The sequence below is a fragment of the Lissotriton vulgaris genome, chromosome 12 (genome assembly GCF_964263255.1).
Source record: "Lissotriton vulgaris chromosome 12, aLisVul1.2, whole genome shotgun sequence".
NCBI lineage: Eukaryota > Metazoa > Chordata > Amphibia > Caudata > Salamandridae > Lissotriton > Lissotriton vulgaris.
In genome coordinates this window covers 363,586,797-363,604,404 of record NC_141700.1, presented here as the reverse complement: position 1 = coordinate 363,604,404, position 17,608 = coordinate 363,586,797, and the positions used below count along the sequence as shown (strand labels likewise).

At 43.8% G+C, this 17,608-nt stretch overlaps 1 protein-coding gene across 3 annotated transcripts in view; it reads left to right on the top strand.

Annotated features, from left to right (window-relative positions):
- Positions 1–17,608, top strand: part of SLC7A9 (solute carrier family 7 member 9) — a 1,176,401-nt gene that overhangs the window by 51,599 nt on the left and 1,107,194 nt on the right. Inside the window, exon 1 of one of the 3 annotated variants that reach the window (XM_086945131.1) lies at positions 2,988–3,111. The exons of the other annotated variants lie outside the window; for them this stretch is intronic. The gene's annotated coding sequence lies outside the window, so the exon portion shown is untranslated. Of the gene's footprint in view, positions 1–2,987; positions 3,112–17,608 lie in introns of those variants that run through there. 3 annotated transcript variants of the gene reach the window in all.

The window sequence follows — 17,608 nt, the reverse complement described above, 5'->3', positions numbered from 1 at the left end:
AGAGATGACTGCACTTCTACGGAAAGAGGAAGACAAAATAAAGGAGCGAAAAGCTTTCAAGTTCCACCGGGATCGAGTGGACTATGAAAGCGGTCGCATCTTCACCTTTTCAAAAAAATATGAAGCTTTAAAATCCTCAAAATATGCAACGATAACTGCACATAAACAAACACATCGAGATTACCGGTCGGTGACTCCACCTTTTCTGACCTCAGCTCGGCAGTCGAAAGTGAAACTGAAGGTCAGTACATTAGATCGGAGCAGAATGCAACGAGGATATATCCTTCTCCGGCCGAAGAAAATAATTTTTTAGTCGAGGAACGGAGAGCCACGCTCTGCCCCAGACCACAAAGCAAACCAGCAGGCAGAGGAGAAATCAATGGAGACGGCAGAGGAGAAAAGCAAGAAAACGAGCAATCCGCTCGGGGGGGGGTTACAAGAAACGAGGGAGAGGCTGGTGGAATCGGAGATAGCAACCTTGGAGGAGAACAAAAAAAGGTCATAAATCTTTCAGAGATTGAATTGAATCAGGCGGAAATACAAATTTTGACATTGGGCTTATCTTTCTGTAAAGAATCGAACTTTGACTATCCTAATACAAGAACTAATATTTATAAATTTGTGAGGTAATTGAAATTGCAGAAGTATCACCAAATAAAATCAGTAACATCAAGTGCCACCGATGAGGCAACAACTGTGGAAGCCTCTTTGCTGCAAACATTAACAGAACTACACGAGGAAAATACATTGATTGAAGCGGAGGCAACATTGCCTGCATCCATCATGAGTCCCCTGCCCCATGAAATAGTCAGGAAGAAAAATTCTCCCTTTAAAAGAAAATCAAAATTTACACCCATCCTCATCAGAGACGGAATTGACATTTTTAGTGAAAATGTAATCAGTGAAATAAAGATATTAAATCATAGAATTACCAACAGCAAAAAATAAATGTCGAACAATAACAGGCAATATTATCAACTGATTAATAAACTAAAAAACAACAAAAATGTTGTTATACGAAACTCCGACAAAGGTGGGAATGTAGTACTGTGGGCAAAAAAAGACTACATACACGAAGCACTATCGCAATTGAATGATCGTTCATGTTATCGATTATGCAGTGCCATTACTCCCAAAGAAATTGCCAATAAATTCTACACTAAGCTGGTGGCTTGGAAAAGTTTGGGACTATTGACAATGAACGACTTTCAATACATTCGGAATGACCATCCCATTGTCCCAAATATTTACTTTATCACTAAGATTCATAAAAACACATCCAAGCCGCCCGGAAGGCCGATTATATCCACAAGAGGAAGCCTTCTGGAAAATGCCTCCAAGTATGTAGACTTTTTTTCTTCAAAATTGGGTACAAGACTTATCTTCATATGTAAGAGATACTGGTGATTTTTTATCTAACATTGAGCATTTTTAATGGAATAGTCAATACTATCTCTTAACTTTAGACCTGTCCTCCTTATACACCTGCATACATTATAAGGATGGTCTGAGGGCAGTAGAATTTTTCTTTAACAGAAACGGGAACTTGTGTCCAGAACATGATGCTATGCTACTCAACATGATTAGTTTTTGTTTGAAGAACAATGTTTTTTTGTTCAATCAAGCTTTTTATCAACAAATGTGTAGTATCCTCATGTTATTTCTATGTACCTGCATCTAGCTGATCAGCCCTGTGTGAGAGTTCTCTCTGGAATCTTGGTATGTGGAATGTTGGACGCATGAGAGACACAGTTGAGGATGGGCTGAGCGGCGAGTAGGTCTGCTCCTGGTGGGGCTGTTATCCTGTTCCATCTTAACTACTAATAAACACCATCTATATGCACCTGGTCTGGTCTGCTGTGTCTACCTATTTACACCTGGACCTGTGGGACAAGCCCACTACATTTTGGCGACGTCGGACTTAAAGAACCTACCAATGATGAAGAACTACTCTCAAGAGTCAAGCAAAAGGAAGAAAAAGCGTACTTAAGAAGTTTGACATGTCAAGTATGTGAGAGGTCACGCCTGTTTGCCCCACCAGTGTCCAGCACAACGGACAGCTCAACAACAGACGTGTACTGTCATCTAAAGGAAGCCTTGAAAGAAATGCCAATGCCAACAAAAAAAAAGAAGCGTCTCCAGTCCACAAGAAGACAAGGTAAATTACAGTGGCTGTGTGTGTAATTTTGGTGCAAGAAGGCATCCAGTTTTCGATTTTAAGACTGTACACTTAAATAACATGATCAAGGAACAGTTGGAAGCGTGCGGAGTAAAAAAAAGAAACTTAAAGCATATGAGTTTAACTAAAGGCGTGTGATTTACTTGTCTGAAACTAGTCAAAATCATTTCAGTCAATTTCAACAGTAGCGCTCAAGCAGCTAAGCGCTTAAGGAATGTGTTAACTGAATGAAAAGGAAACTGTCATTGGAAATATTTCTCGAGTAAACATGCGAGGAAGAAATGTGAGGCAAACCGGAGTGGAAAAACGAGCATCCAAGCATGGCTTTGTGGAAAAGATATTTCATGATTTTCATTACAATTAAGAATTTAATAATTCTCGGGCTGCAAGTAATGAAATGTTGTTTTCAAGGAGCGTTTTAACATTCTTGCCGCTTTTGATGATCTAACGTCACATACTGTTTGAAACGATTTTGTGGAATAATTTTTATCTTATTATTAGTCCGAAATTCATTACTTTATATCTTTCCTTAAGCCATTTGGAGATAACAGTTTTTTTTTTGAAATTCGAATATGCATTTGGCTCGTGCATCTCACCTTGTCCGTGGTGCTGCTCAGAGTCTCTTCAGAGCTTCTATGACGTCTCTTGCTTTGTCAAAGTCGCACTGCTGTTTATGGCGTCTTTAGAGCAGGAACGTGCCTCTAGCCACACGACAGACGTCTCTGGAGCGTGCCTCCATTTTGGATGTTGCGTGAACAGGCATTCAAATGCAAGCAGTGTTTGTCAATAAAGTTTTCAAGGTTTGTGACGAGACAAGCTTCAAGACGCGGGATCAAGCGGCGGCTCCTGTCTTTTCTTCATCTTTAGTCTTCCTTCATGACATCGTCTGTGGTACAGTTTAACGGAGTTTTGGACACTGTTCTGTGTTGCCAGTAAGTTAAAGCTTTTCTTCATGCTCCAAGGTGCCATTCAAGTTTTCCTTCGTGCTGCAAAGTGCCAAGCTTCACCTCATGTTGCAGTGTATCAATTTCGGAATGAATATTTTTACAAGAGCGCCTGAAATGTCCTCCCTGTGACAGGCATACCAATGTTGTTCTTAAATTCTAATTGGTTTTGTAAACTTATAATATTTTAACACTAGATATTTTTCTTTCATAGAGTAAAGACGTTTTTAGTTTACATTGCTAAGACCAACCTTACACTGCCATCTAATGTCTGTTATTGGTCTTTATGCCTCATTTTACATTTACTGATGAAATGTTTTCTTATGCAAAAGAGTTCTTTACAGTTTATATCTGGTTTGACAGCATGCCTTCTTTGATAATGGTATTCTCTTGTTGTTTTTCTGGCATTGGGTATGAGTTATTAGGTCCATTGCCCACTATTTCTGTTGTAGAGTGGGTTTCAGTCCCATCTCCTCATGTAAGAGGTATTTGAGTATTATATGCTCGGTGTTTAGTTTACAGTGTGCTTATTTTACTTATAATGTTTATTTTAAAGGTGTGGTCAGCATAGGGGTGGGTTTTTCTTAGTCCCGTTTTCTTTTAGAAACATGTTTTATTTTTCTTAGTGTTGGGAGAGGGTTTTAAGTCCCATCATCCCTGCATGCCAGTTGGCATTATGCATAAGTTGTTGCTATTTTAAGGTGTGGGTTGTGAGTCCCATACCTTGGGAGTGGGTTGTTAGTCCCATTTACCCTTGGCTCACGCTAGTTTTTAAAAAAAATTAAATGATCATTTTGGTGAGGGGGTTTTAGTCCCACCTTGGTTTTTAGGGGGTGTCAGTCCCACCTGAACAGTGTTATACTAGGGTTTGAGTCCCATAGTGTCCCTTAAAAGAGGGGTGGCGTTTTTGGCTACGTCACAGTCTTCTCATGTGAGAAGCACTTTCTTGGGTTTTGGTTCGCCCATTGCAGTTTTTGTTTTAGTTTTTGGTTATTATTTGTGAGCTCAAAAATATACGCCTTGTTTATTTTAAATTGTTTGTTATTAAAGGAGGAGGATGTGTACGTGTTTATCTTTTTGCTTTCTCCCTTCTTTAATAATTTGGATCTCTGTTTTCCCTCATGTGGTGCATTTTATTATTCATCTCTGGGTTACAGTTTTCTTAAAAGTTTGTATATTTTATGTGCATAGTTTTCCCCTTAGTTATGTGCTCTTTTTGTTTTCCATTATTATAGGGAGAGGATAATGTAGTATCCTCATGTTATTTCTATGTACCTGCATCTAGCTGATCAGCCCTGTGTGAGTTCTCTCTGGAATCTTGGTATGTGGAATGTTGGACGCATGAGAGACACAGTTGAGGATGGGCTGAGCGGCGAGTAGGTCTGCTCCTGGTGGGGCTGTTATCCTGTTCCATCTTAACTACTAATAAACACCATCTATATGCACCTGGTCTGGTCTGCTGTGTCTACCTATTTACACCTGGACCTGTGGGACAAGCCCACTACAAAATGCGAGGAGTTGCTATGGGGGCCAGCTTCTCCCCCAGCTTCGCCTGTTTATTCATGGGGTGGTGGGAGGAGCTGGTCCTCAAAGGCACTCACTGCAACTTCTATTCTAATCATTTAAACTGTACCTCAGATACATTGACGATTTGTTTTTTGTATGGGACGGTTCATGTGAACAGGCAATGGAATTTGTGAGATGTTTAAATGACAACGAGGTTAACCTTAACTTCACTTCTACTATCAGCAACTGTGAAATCAGTTTTTTGGATGTGGCAATCATTGCAAAGGATAATACCCTGAAAACTAGATTACATAGGAAAGAAACGGTGGGGAACTCTGTATTACATTTTCTAGCTTTCATCCATGGCATTTGATACAGAGTATTCCCTATGGGGAGATGCGTTTAAAAAGGATTTGCAGCAACCCCATTGACCTAGTAGAAGCTCAAAAACAGAGTAAACAAAGGTTTATATCTAGGGGATATCCTGCTGATCTAATTGACAAGGCCATCAATAAAACTCAAAGATTTAGCAGACATGAACTCCTCACTAAAAACAATGGAAATAAAAACAAAATAAGTAAAAAAACGGATTCTGCCAAAAGTGATCTTAGGTTCATAACCACTTACAATTCACAAGCACATACCATCAGAAAAATTGTACATAAAAATTGGTCTCTAGTTAAAAGTGATCCCACTATAGGCCACAATTTGCCTATTAAACCAGGCTTTGCCTATAGAAGAGCCCCCTCTTTGTACAGCAAGTTGGTGTCTAGTAAACACCAAGTCAGGCAAATTGGCTGATGTCTCCCAATGGTTTCAGTAAATATAAATCGTGTAAGGCATGCAAGTACGGTGTAAACAAAAAAAGTTATTGCACAGCCTTTAACATGAAGGAAATAAAAATCAACAAGCCTTTACATTGCAAAACTGAGTTTGCGATATATGTTCTTGAGTGCTCATGCCCGCTCAAATATGTGGGCAGCACAAAATTACCGGTCAGCTAGCGAATTTTGCAACACATGTGATTCATATTAAACTGTGACCCCACTTATCCTGTTGCTAGACACTTCCGTGAGGCACACAATAACAATTTGGAACATTTTAGGTATTATGCAATAGACACTATACCTAAAACCAAGAAAGGTGGTGACAGAGAATATCTCCTTCGAAAACTAGAGACCAGATATATCTTAAATATGGATAGCAATACCCCTGGAGGGCTTAATAATACCGAAGATCTATACACTTGTTTATAAATTTAGTAACTGTTTCCGGAAAAATTTAATTTGCTGTATTTTTGCACTGTATTTTGTTTATACTGTGTTTTATTGGAGTAGGCCGCCTGAATCGCCAACCAATTATTATATTGGTTTTTACTTCACTTTACATTTATGCACTTTATATCCATATGGATTAATATGGAATCACTTTCTCTTTTTTATTTTATTTCTTGTTCTTAACTGAAGAACTTAAATCTTTTAGATGATGTATATTTCACCTTTTCTTTTGTGACAACACTTTTTAAACGGGGATGATGTTAATATATGTTAAGGTAGCATAAGGAAAGCATTTTACCGTGTTAGCAAACGATCAAGGATTTATCCAGTTATTTTATAAAATGCATTTCATGCCACCATTAACCAGCTGCTATTAAGAGTCATGACATCTATTTATGTACCTGTATATTAATTTATTTGAGTTTTTTTAATACTTAAAACTCTTATATGATGGATTATTAATAATCTGTATTTTTATATATTTATTGCTATTTATTTTTTTAGCAATTAATGTACGTTTGGGCCACATATATTATAATTAGATATTTATTGTGGGATAGCAGCTTGAAACATACATAAACAAATTGTTGTTTGAAATGATTACATATTTATTCAAGTTTGCCAACTAGGACATATGTTTATATGTGTTCTAGCTACCTTTGAAAATGCGTTGGTATTTTTTCCCTGTTTATTATCACATACATAGGTGCTATAGTGTAATTGGTCTATTTTTCATTACTGGCGTTGTCATGTGATCAAGGTCCTTAGGGAACTGAAACGCGTAATGGCGGCAAATAAACTAGCATTCTAAGCACAAAATTTTGGGTCCGTGTCTGCTTTCATCTTTGCGAGATGGAGATGAAGAAAAGCGGCGACTTTCATATATATATATCCAACAAGACCTCCCTCCAAAGAGAAAGATGAGACCACAGCAGGGGAACCGTTTGGAGCCAGCTTTTATTAAGGAACACCTCCGTACAGACAAATGCATTTAGGCATAATGACAGCCTTCTTCAGCGCCTGGGGTATTCTGCAACAGAGAAGGAGTTTATATGTCGGTATAAATACCCGCCTCCCCTTTGCTGTTCTCTGCTTGCTCCACCCCTTCCAGGTACAGTCCATACGCATATGCCTCCCGTTTGGCGCTAAATTGTTGTCGCCTACAGGTCCCAGAATGCAATATAAAAGTGGGTAGGCATTGCGGGGATAGGAGCAAGTACGGGCTATGATGTTGTGAAGTGTACCCCAAAGTACGAGTGTCCCAAGATTCAGCGAGCTCCTCTGGTCCCCTAAATCGCAGCGCCTCTCAGGCCAATGGGGTTCTTGTAGCGGGGGCCAAGCGGGAAATCCGCCCCATCCAGAGAGCAGTCGAATGGCTGCTACACTGCACCACATTGTCCACGGCTCGAGGGTGGGCCCAGGGTAAATCCAGTAACCTGGAGACAACGAAGATTCCGCCGGAGCAGAGACCAGTAAGACATACATATATATATATATATATATATATATATATATATATATATATATATATATATATATTAAATAAAGAATTACGACGCTTGTGGGATTATAAAAGTTTCTTTAATCTGCTTGGCAGTCGAAACGCGTTTGGCAGCGGCGGATTAAAGAAACTTTTATAATCCCACAAGCGTCGTAATTCTTTATTTAATATATAGGACTTGGCCCAAGGAGTCCTCCCACGACGACGCAACTTTCGTTCTGCAGCGGGCAGGATATGCTTGAGCAGCACCTCTGATATATATATATATATATATATATATATAAGCTGGCTCCGAAACTTCCCCTGTGTGGCCTCTGCTCTTTCTTCGAGGGAGTTTGCTTCGACATTTGTCTGCACAGTTCCAGTGCTGCGCTTAAGAGGCCCTCGCAGCTCTAAGTTGGTCCTGGTTTGCTGGACACTGCTTCGGCGGTTTTTCGTGTTTCTCCAGGTTGCTGGATTTGCCAAGGCCCACCTTCAGGCACAGGAAGACAGGTGGCGGTGTATGCAGTCACTGACTGCACTGCGGCAATGTGTATTCACACACTTGCTTATGCTAAATCGATCCCTGATGTCTGGAGGGTGCTGCAGCGTGGGGACCAGAGGAGAAATCAGAATTCGCACTAACACGGACTTTGGAGTTTTGTGCTTAATTACGTTGCTGTTCCACCCTCGCAATACCTTCCCATCAAGAACAAAGCATTTTGGGACATGTAGGCGCCTGCCACTGGGCGGCCCACATAAGGTATCAGCGCAAGTGACTCACCTGGGGGAGGAGCATCCGAACACCTATCAGGACGGGGCAGGGTATTTTAAACCTGTGATTTTGTACCTGCATCCTGATCACACTCCGGGCGCTGAAGAAAGCTATGACGCTGAAATGCATCCGCCATTCTGTGTGAACTGTGAATAAAAGCTGGCTCCGAAACTTCCCCTGTGTGGCCTCTGCTCTTTCTTCGAGGGAGTTTGCTTCCACATTTGTCCGCGCAGTTCCAGTGCTGCGCTTAAGAGGCCCTCGCAGCTCTAAGTTGGTCCTGGTTTGCTGGACACTGCTTCGGCGGTTTTTCGTGTTTCTCCAGGTTGCTGGATTTGCCAAGGCCCACCTTCAGGCACAGGAAGACAGGTGGCGGTGTATGCGGTCACTGACTGCACTGTGGCAATGTGTATTCACACACTTGCTCACGCTGAATCGATCCCTGATGTCTGGAGGGTGCTGCAGCGTGGGGACCAGAGGAGAAAGCAGAATTCGCACTAACACGGACTTTGGAGTTTTGTCCTTAATTACGTTGCTGTTCCACCCTCGCAATACCTTCCCATCAAGAACAAAGCATTTTGGGACAAGTAGGCGCCTGCCACTAGGCGGCCCACATAAGGTATCAGCGCAAGTGACTCACCTGGGGGAGGAGCATCCGAACACCTATCAGGACGGGGCAGGGTATTTTAAACCTGTGATTTTGTACCTGCATCCTGATCACACTCCGGGCCCTGAAGAAGGCTATGACGCTGAAATGCATCCGCCATTCTGTGTGAACTGTGAATAAAAGCTGGCTCCGAAACTTCCCCTGTGTGGCCTCTGCTCTTTCTTCGAGGGAGTTTGCTTCGACATTTGTCCGCGCAGTTCCAGTGCTGCGCTTAAGAGGCCCTCGCAGCTCTAAGTTGGTCCTGGTTTGCTGGACACTGCTTCGGCGGTTTTTCGTGTTTCTCCAGGTTGCTGGATTTGCCATGGCCCACCTTCAGGCACAGGAAGACAGGTGGCGGTGTATGCGGTCACTGACTGCACTGTGGCAATGTGTATTCACACACTTGCTCACGCTGAATCGATCCCTGATGTCTGGAGGGTGCTGCAGCGTGGGGACCAGAGGAGAAAGCAGAATTCGCACTAACACGGACTTTGGAGTTTTGTGCTTAATTACGTTGCTGTTCCACCCTCGCAATACCTTCCCTTCAAGAACAAAGCATTTTGGGACATGTAGGCGCCTGCCACTGGGCGGCCCACATAAGGTATCAGCGCAAGTGACTCACCTGGGGGAGGAGCATCCGAACACCTATCAGGACGGGGCAGGGTATTTTAAACCCGTGATTTTGTACCTGCATCCTGATCACACTCCGGGCGCTGAAGAAGGCTATGACGCTGAAATGCATCCGCCATTCTGTGTGAACTGTGAATAAAAGCTGGCTCCGAAACTTCCCCTGTGTGGCCTCTGCTCTTTCTTCGAGGGAGTTTGCTTCGACATTTGTCGCGCAGTTCCAGTGCTGCGCGTAAGAGGCCCTCGCAGCTCTAAGTTGGTCCTTGTTTGCTGTACACTGCTTCAGCGGTTTTTCGTGTTTCTCCAGGTTGCTGGATTTGCCAAGGCACAGGAAGACAGGTGGCCGTGTATGCGGTCACTGACTGCACTGTGGCAATGTGTATTCACACACTTGCTCACGCTGAATCAATCCCTGATGTCTGGAGGGTGCTGCAGCGTACGGACCAGAGGAGAAAGCAGAATTCGCACTAACACGGACTTTGGAGTTTTGTGCTTAATTACGTTGCTGTTCCACCCTCGCAATACCTTCCCATACAGAACAAAGCATTTTGGGACATGTAGGCGCCTGCCACTGGGCGGCCCACATAAGGTATCAGCGCAAGTGACTCACCTGGGGGAGGAGCATCCGAACACCTATCAGGACGGGGCAGGGTATTTTAAACCCGTGATTTTGTACCTGCATCCTGATCACACTCCGGGCGCTGAAGAAGGCTATGACGCTGAAATGCATCCGCCATTCTGTGTGAACTGTGAATAAAAGCTGGCTCCGAAACTTCCCCTGTGTGGCCTCTGCTCTTTCTTCGAGGGAGTTTGCTTCGACATTTGTCGCGCAGTTCCAGTGCTGCGCGTAAGAGGCCCTCGCAGCTCTAAGTTGGTCCTGGTTTGCTGGACACTGCTTCAGCGGTTTTTCATGTTTCTCCAGGTTGCTCGATTTGCCAAGGCCCACCCTCAGGCACAGGAAGACAGGTGGCGGTGTATGCGGTCACTGACTGCACTGTGGCAATGTGTATTCACACACTTGCTCACGCTGAATCGATCCCTGATGTCTGGAGGGGGCTGCAGCGTGGGGACCAGAGGAGAAAGCAGAATTCGCACTAACACGGACTTTGGAGTTTTGTGCTTAATTACGTTGCTGTTCCACCCTCGCAATACCTTCCCATCAAGAACAAAGCATTTTGGGACATGTAGGCGCCTGCCACTGGGCGGCCCACATAAGGTATCAGCACAAGTGACTCACCTGGGGGAGGAGCATCAGAACACCTATCAGGACGGGGCAGGGTATTTTAAACCCGTGATTTTGTACCTGCATCCTGATCACACTCCGGGCTCTGAAGAAGGCTATGACGCTGAAATGCATCCGCCATTCTGTGTGAACTGTGAATAAAAGCTGGCTCCGAAACTTCCCCTGTGTGGCCTCTGCTCTTTCTTCGAGGGAGTTTGCTTCGACATTTGTCCGCGCAGTTCCAGTGCTGCGCTTAAGAGGCACTCGCAGCTCTAAGTTGGTCCTTGTTTGCTGTACACTGCTTCAGCGGTTTTTCGTGTTTCTCCAGGTTGCTGGATTTGCCAAGGCACAGGAAGACAGGTGGCGGTGTATGCGGTCACTGACTGCACTGTGGCAATGTGTATTCACACACTTGCTCACGCTGAATCAATCCCTGATGTCTGGAGGGTGCTGCAGTGTGGGGACCAGAGGAGAAAGCAGAATTCGCACTAACACGGACTTTGGAGTTTTGTGCTTAATTACGTTGCTGTTCCACCCTCGCAATACCTTCCCATACAGAACAAAGCATTTTGGGACATGTAGGCGCCTGCCACTGGGCGGCCCACATAAGGTATCAGCGCAAGTGACTCACCTGGGGGAGGAGCATCCGAACACCTATCAGGACGGGGCAGGGTATTTTAAACCCGTGATTTTGTACCTGCATCCTGATCACACTCCGGGCGCTGAAGAAGGCTATGACGCTGAAATGCATCCGCCATTCTGTGTGAACTGTGAATAAAAGCTGGCTCCGAAACTTCCCCTGTGTGGCCTCTGCTCTTTCTTCGAGGGAGTTTGCTTCGATATATATATATATATATATATATATATATATATATATATATATATATATATATATATATATATATATATGTATGTATATATATATATATATATATATATATATCCAACATAACCGGTAGCCCTGAAAGAAGAAGCCAACAGGCAGGTGAATAATCCGTTTATTGATGGTGACAAACTCGCACGCAGGTAGCAGCAAGACAAAGACATCCGTTCTTCTAGCAGCCAAAGGCGTATCGGTAATCCGTTCCCTTGGTCAATGGCATTCTTTTAACTTTAGGCAGCTTCTCAGGCACACTTATAAGTTCCAAGTTCATGCCCCAGTGGGCGTGGCCTTTACAATGGCCTTATGGTGCTTGTAGTGCCGGTTTCGTGAGTCTGTCTAAAAAATCGGTGGTAAAAGTCCATTAAAACCCAAGTGGGTTGATGCAATGTTTTCCCTAAACTGACTGTTCTGCTTCGTTGTTGTCAGCCTCGGAAAGCTGCCTCCCGTGATTCAGATGGCCCCATCTTGGCACCACTAGGCGGGCCCGCTTTCTTGCGGTGAGCTCCTTCAGCAGCTGAGCTGGGCCGCAAAACATCCAATGTAACAGGTAGCCCTGAAAGAAGAAGTCAACAGGCAGGTGAATAATAATCGTTTATTGATGCAGCTGCAAGACACCCCACTTGGGTTTTAATAGACTTAATAGCCCCCTTGTTTCTGAACAAGGTGTAATGGTTCACCAAGTCTGTTCCGCAGGAGCGCCAGGAATCCGAAGACAAGTCCTCAACCTTCCTCTGTGGCCTTCCGCCTCTATCAGACACTAGAAGGCAAATGGCACACAGGGGAAAGAAGGGAAACAAAACAAGGAAAGAGGGGATGAAATCTTGGCTTTAAGACCTGTTCTTGAACAGGCAGCTGCGTTAGTGTACTGAAGAGGAAGGAATGAGTTAATGACCTTATACCATAGTATACACTAACATAACTATGTAAACCTACTGCAATATATATATACCTTGTTTCCGTAATTAGACTGTCTCTCTTGCTGGGTATGAGGCAGGAACCGGAACCACACAATTCTAATGCTAGGAGAAAGCAATACCTTTAATAAACGCTCGTTTATCGCATGTTTTCAAATTTAACGAGGTATGTAAATACTGTCTCACCAATCCTGTCTTCTGTGAGGTTAGGCGTCAATGTTGTGACTGGCTAACAATCCATAACAGGTAAACAGTCTGCCGTGACTCAGAAGAGGTATGCGTCTATCCTTGACACCAGCCCATTAGAGGTTGTCTCGCAAAGCCAAAACCAAACGAAAATAATCCTCCAGACAGGTTTCTTTCTCGTGGGGGGTTTTAAATGCGGTGAAATGATAATGTCCGGCCAATTGGCGGGAGAAACTCCGGCCAATTGGCGGAACACGACATACAAAGGTTCTGCTGGAATACGTACAGCCGAGTATCCCTGAGAACGGGCAGAACGCAGGGAAAAGGAGAAGTGTGTTCGGCCAGACGACAGGAGGAACTCCGGCCGGTGGAACATGCAGGGTAGGAGCCCAGCTGGGAGGAAGAAGCTTGTCCGGCCAGACGACGCGAGAAACTCCGGTCGGCGGAAGGAACACGCAGGGTACAGGCTCAGCTGGCAAGTTCGGAGCGATGAGGAGGGCTCTGAAAGTTCACAAAAGGAATAAAACAAAGCACGGGGACGCGTCTTAACACCAGACGCAGGGATGTCCCAAATTTCCAAATACGAGGAGCAAAGATCACAGCAAACGCTGTATCCGAAGTAATAGGTAGAACGCGCGTCTTAGCTTCAGACGCTACGCGTAAAGAAAAGAAAGTCAGCAAAGCTGGGGAAGAACCCGGAAACAGGAAGTCACTAGGACGGCTAAACACTAGAACGCGAAGCAGCGTTCCTTTCCAGGATTAGGCTTAAGTAGGAAGCCTGACGTTTGTGCGCATGCGCAATGGAACGCCGTTATCAATCGTGAAAGCTGCAAGCATGACAGTACACTCCTCCCACAACGCCCCCCATCTGTATGGGTTTCTCTGGGTGTCTCTGATGGAAAAGGCGAACCAATCGGGGGCATGCACTTGATTTGCTGGCTCCCAGGACCGCTCTTTGACGCCATAGCCTTTCCAATGGATAAAATACTGCAGGCTCCCCCTAGCCTCAACTTCATATTCCGAATCGTCTTGAATAGACACAGGAGCAGGTTTCATCTGTAGTCTAGTTCCTGGTTCAACTGGCTTTAACAAAGAAACGTGAAACACTGGGTGTATCTTAAATGATGCAGGAAGCTCCAGTTTCATGGCCACTGGATTTATCACTATAAGGACCTTGTAAGGGCCTATGTATTTGGGATGGAACTTGCGAGGACCTCTAAGTGACATGTATTTGCTGGATAGCCATACCTCATCTCCTTGAGTATAAATTGGTTCTAACCTCCTGTGCAGATCTGCCCCTTCCTTGTATCTGACCTTGCCCTGTTCTAAGTTATCTAATGTTTTCTTGCGTATGTCCTGTATGTTCTGAACAAGGTCAGCTACCGCTGGGGTTGGGCAATCAGAAGAAACTACTGATGGCAGTATCTTAGGATGATACCCATAAGTGCAGAAGAAGGGTGTAGTGTTGGTAGAAGAGTGTTGGCTATTGTTGTACCATATTTCAGCCACCCATACCAAATCATCCCAATCTGTGAGAGAAAGTAGAGCTTGATTCCTAATGTACTGCTCAAAGCACTAGTTGACCCTTTCTGTTTGCCCGTCCGACTGAGGATGGTGGCTGGAGGACAGTCTGACATCAATCTGAAGTAGAGAACACAAGCTTCTCCAAAATCGAGAAATAAATTGGGCACCCCTATCTGAGTATTAAAACAGAAGGAAAACCATGCAAGCGGACCACTTAGTGTAAAAACACGGAAGCCAGTTCAACTGCAGTAGGTAAACCATGTAAGGGAACAAAGTGTGCGGTTTTCGTGAACAAATCAACTACTACAAGTAATGTGTTATGTTTCTTTTTGGTAAGCGGTAATTCCACAATGAAATCGAGGGACGCCGTATGCCAAGGACCAGGTGGAGTGGCTAAAGGTACAAGTAAGCCTACTGGGTTCTGATGAGAAACCTTACTTTGTGCACATACGTGACAGGTCTTCACAAAGCGTTCTGTATCTTTGAGCATGGTAGGCCACCAGAAACGCTCACGCACAGAATTAGACGTCTTCTTGATCCCCGGATGCCCTGCTATTGGGTGCGAATGATACCATTCTAGAACTTGATTCTGTAGTTCTTTGGTAGGTAACACCACTCCTCCTTGTCTACAAACATAACCCACTCTGTCTGTTGTTTCTTGGGTACCCACTAGTTCCTGCATGTTTACTGAGGATTGGTCTCTTTTGACCTGTTCCATGAATCTCTCCTCTGAAAACACCCCTCCTATGATCTTGTTGTAGTGTAGTTCCTTTATTCCCAATAGGCTCTGCGCATTGGAATAATATATTCAGCAGTGTAGACGTAGGACTGAGGTCGACTAGGTCTCTACTGACTATATTAGACTTAAGGTTTGCCAGCTAGCTCAGAGGTCACTAGAAACTTTCTCGAATAAACGAGGAGTTTAACCTCCCTGGATAGACAAGAAGGGATTAGCTTCCGACAACCATATAACATGACAACTTTGCTCCCTTAGAATAAGAGTGTATCTCTAGAGTTGTGTGAAAACAATAGACAGCTATTTCACTCAGTCAAATGTGCGTACTTAGTTTCACCAGAGTGCAGAGAAAGGAGAGACGGGCGTTTTCAATAAAAAGGTGTAATTTATTGAGCAGTCTTCTTTCTCATGCAAGAGAAATGAATTGCCATAATTGCAATACTTAATGTAAAGTAAAGTGCGTACAGTAAAAAGAGTATTATGAAATAATACTGTAAAAGCATTGGTATGGCTTCTTAGCCATAAGATACTTTAAAATGGATAAAATATATACATACATATATACATTGACTAACGTACTCAACTGGTGCTTCTAAATACGCCTACACCGGTGTACCTGACCTAAGCCTAATACGTGGGAAGGAGTAAGTAAGTAGCAGTTTAAGTTAAGTTGGTTTTGCCAAGAATCTGACTCAAGAATTCTCTTTAAGGATTTAGTCAGCTCCGTACCTGGGTAATAGAATGCAGGAGGTCTGGTATCTCTCTTTCAGGACTCGATATCCCAGCAGCCCGCGAAGGCGGCTGAGAACACCGGAGCTGGATTTCTCGGCAGGAGAAAATACAGCGTCTCTCTCAGTGCGTCAAAGAGGAGGGGCAGCGTCCGTGGGCTCTCGCATCAGCTGGGCTCTCGGGCAAGTAGATAGCTGCTCGACTCCAAAACCACCACTGTGTGTTTGCTTAAGGCAACGTTGTAAATTGATACTTGTATAGCGCACTACTCACCCGCAAGGGTCTCAAAGCGCTTGTACGAATACCGCTGTGGAACCCATCCTGGCTTTCCCTGTGAGGCGTCCACTCCTGGACACCCCCAAGGTGGAGGCCAGGCATCCTTAGCGTTGTGGGGGCCGTTGTGGAGATTAAGCAAGCTATTGCCCAGAGTTGCAGAGTGGGACTCCATGATTGGAATAGGCACCGAGGTGAGAATTATCAGGTCCGTGGAATTTTGAGCCCAAGACCCGCCGAGGCGGGGAATTGAACCCTTGTCCCAGGTTAGACCTCTGCATCAGGGTCTGCCGCTCTAATCATTGAGCCACACTTCTCCACGAGAAGTTGGTATATTTATACCTGAAAGGTGCAGAATTTGACGTAAGGTTTGGACATAAGACGTCAATAAAGATGTCACTAAGAACTGACTGTTCCTTTAGTGTTCGCAGGAGTTTAATGACAAATCAAAACAAAAGCAAATGGGGATTTCCCAGGTTGCTGGAGGTTTGGTGTGTCGAAAGAACTTGTTGTGCTTTCTAGGAATCCAAGGAAGTAGCTTCTGCCGTGCTTTGGACTGCAAAGGCTATTTACTTAAATATGGATCTGATTCTTATGCCATTATATGGACATTATTGATTATAGCCGTACAGGGGCATAAAATAGCAATATTGATTCAGGTTCCTAGATAAAAACACAATACCCACTCCACGATCTAATGTCCATCATTACAAAAAATAAGCAATAGTAAACATTTAAAGGTGCATGTGTATTCCAACCCACCCCAAAATACATTTTATGCATTCGAAATGGTGTATGCGAAACACACGAAAATGATTATTGGTACTGTACGCTTTTCAAGCAGTGTAATCATTCAGTTAAACATGCTTATATATATTAGCTGAACGATTTGCGAAAATTACACATGAAATGGCTCTTAATACAGAAAAGAAGGTCGAGACCATTCCATCACATATAAATACAGTTGCTGTAAATGTGCTAGAGGCTGAGGTAATATATTGTCTCTAGAGTTCCTAAAAATACAAGCTCTGTTCTTTAAGAATAGTTCTACTTTAAGCAGAGTACATGTGCCTGAAAAAGGTAAATATTTTGGAAGTTTGAAAAAAAAAAGTTCGCTTTCAGGGGAAAATAGTTCCAAATGTTTTTAGTAGCTTTTGTTTATCAAAGCTGAAGGCCGAATTCAGAGTTCAGGGGAACGCTGTGTGCTCGTTGCTTAAAAGTTATTCTTTCTGTTCAGGGGAGCACATCATTTCAGATAGACTCGCAAAAAATTGGTCTACGACATCAGGGGAAAGTTCGACCAAATTTGAAAGTGCCGCAACAATGCAGTCATGAGAATGATTGCTATCATCGATGTCAGGATCAGCAATGCTCACAGAAGGTCGTACCTGGGTGATGCTGCTCTCATCTCGTACTTCACTGCCACCTAATCGTAGTGGTGAAGTCTCAACGAATGCCGTCATCAGAATGGGTAGCCGCTGGGGACAACACGATGCATGAGCCGTTGCAGGACTTAGCAAAGTATCTGTAACCAATGGTACTGTTGATGGTAGTGTAAGACAGACTTCCAACACGCATTCTTCTCCGCATAGCATACATCCAAGCACAGGTAGGATGCAATTTTGCCAGAAAGGTCTGAATGAAAGAAACCAGGTCATATTCAGAATTCTTAGCCGGGCTAATCCAAGGACTTTAGTTATGCGGTCCCGA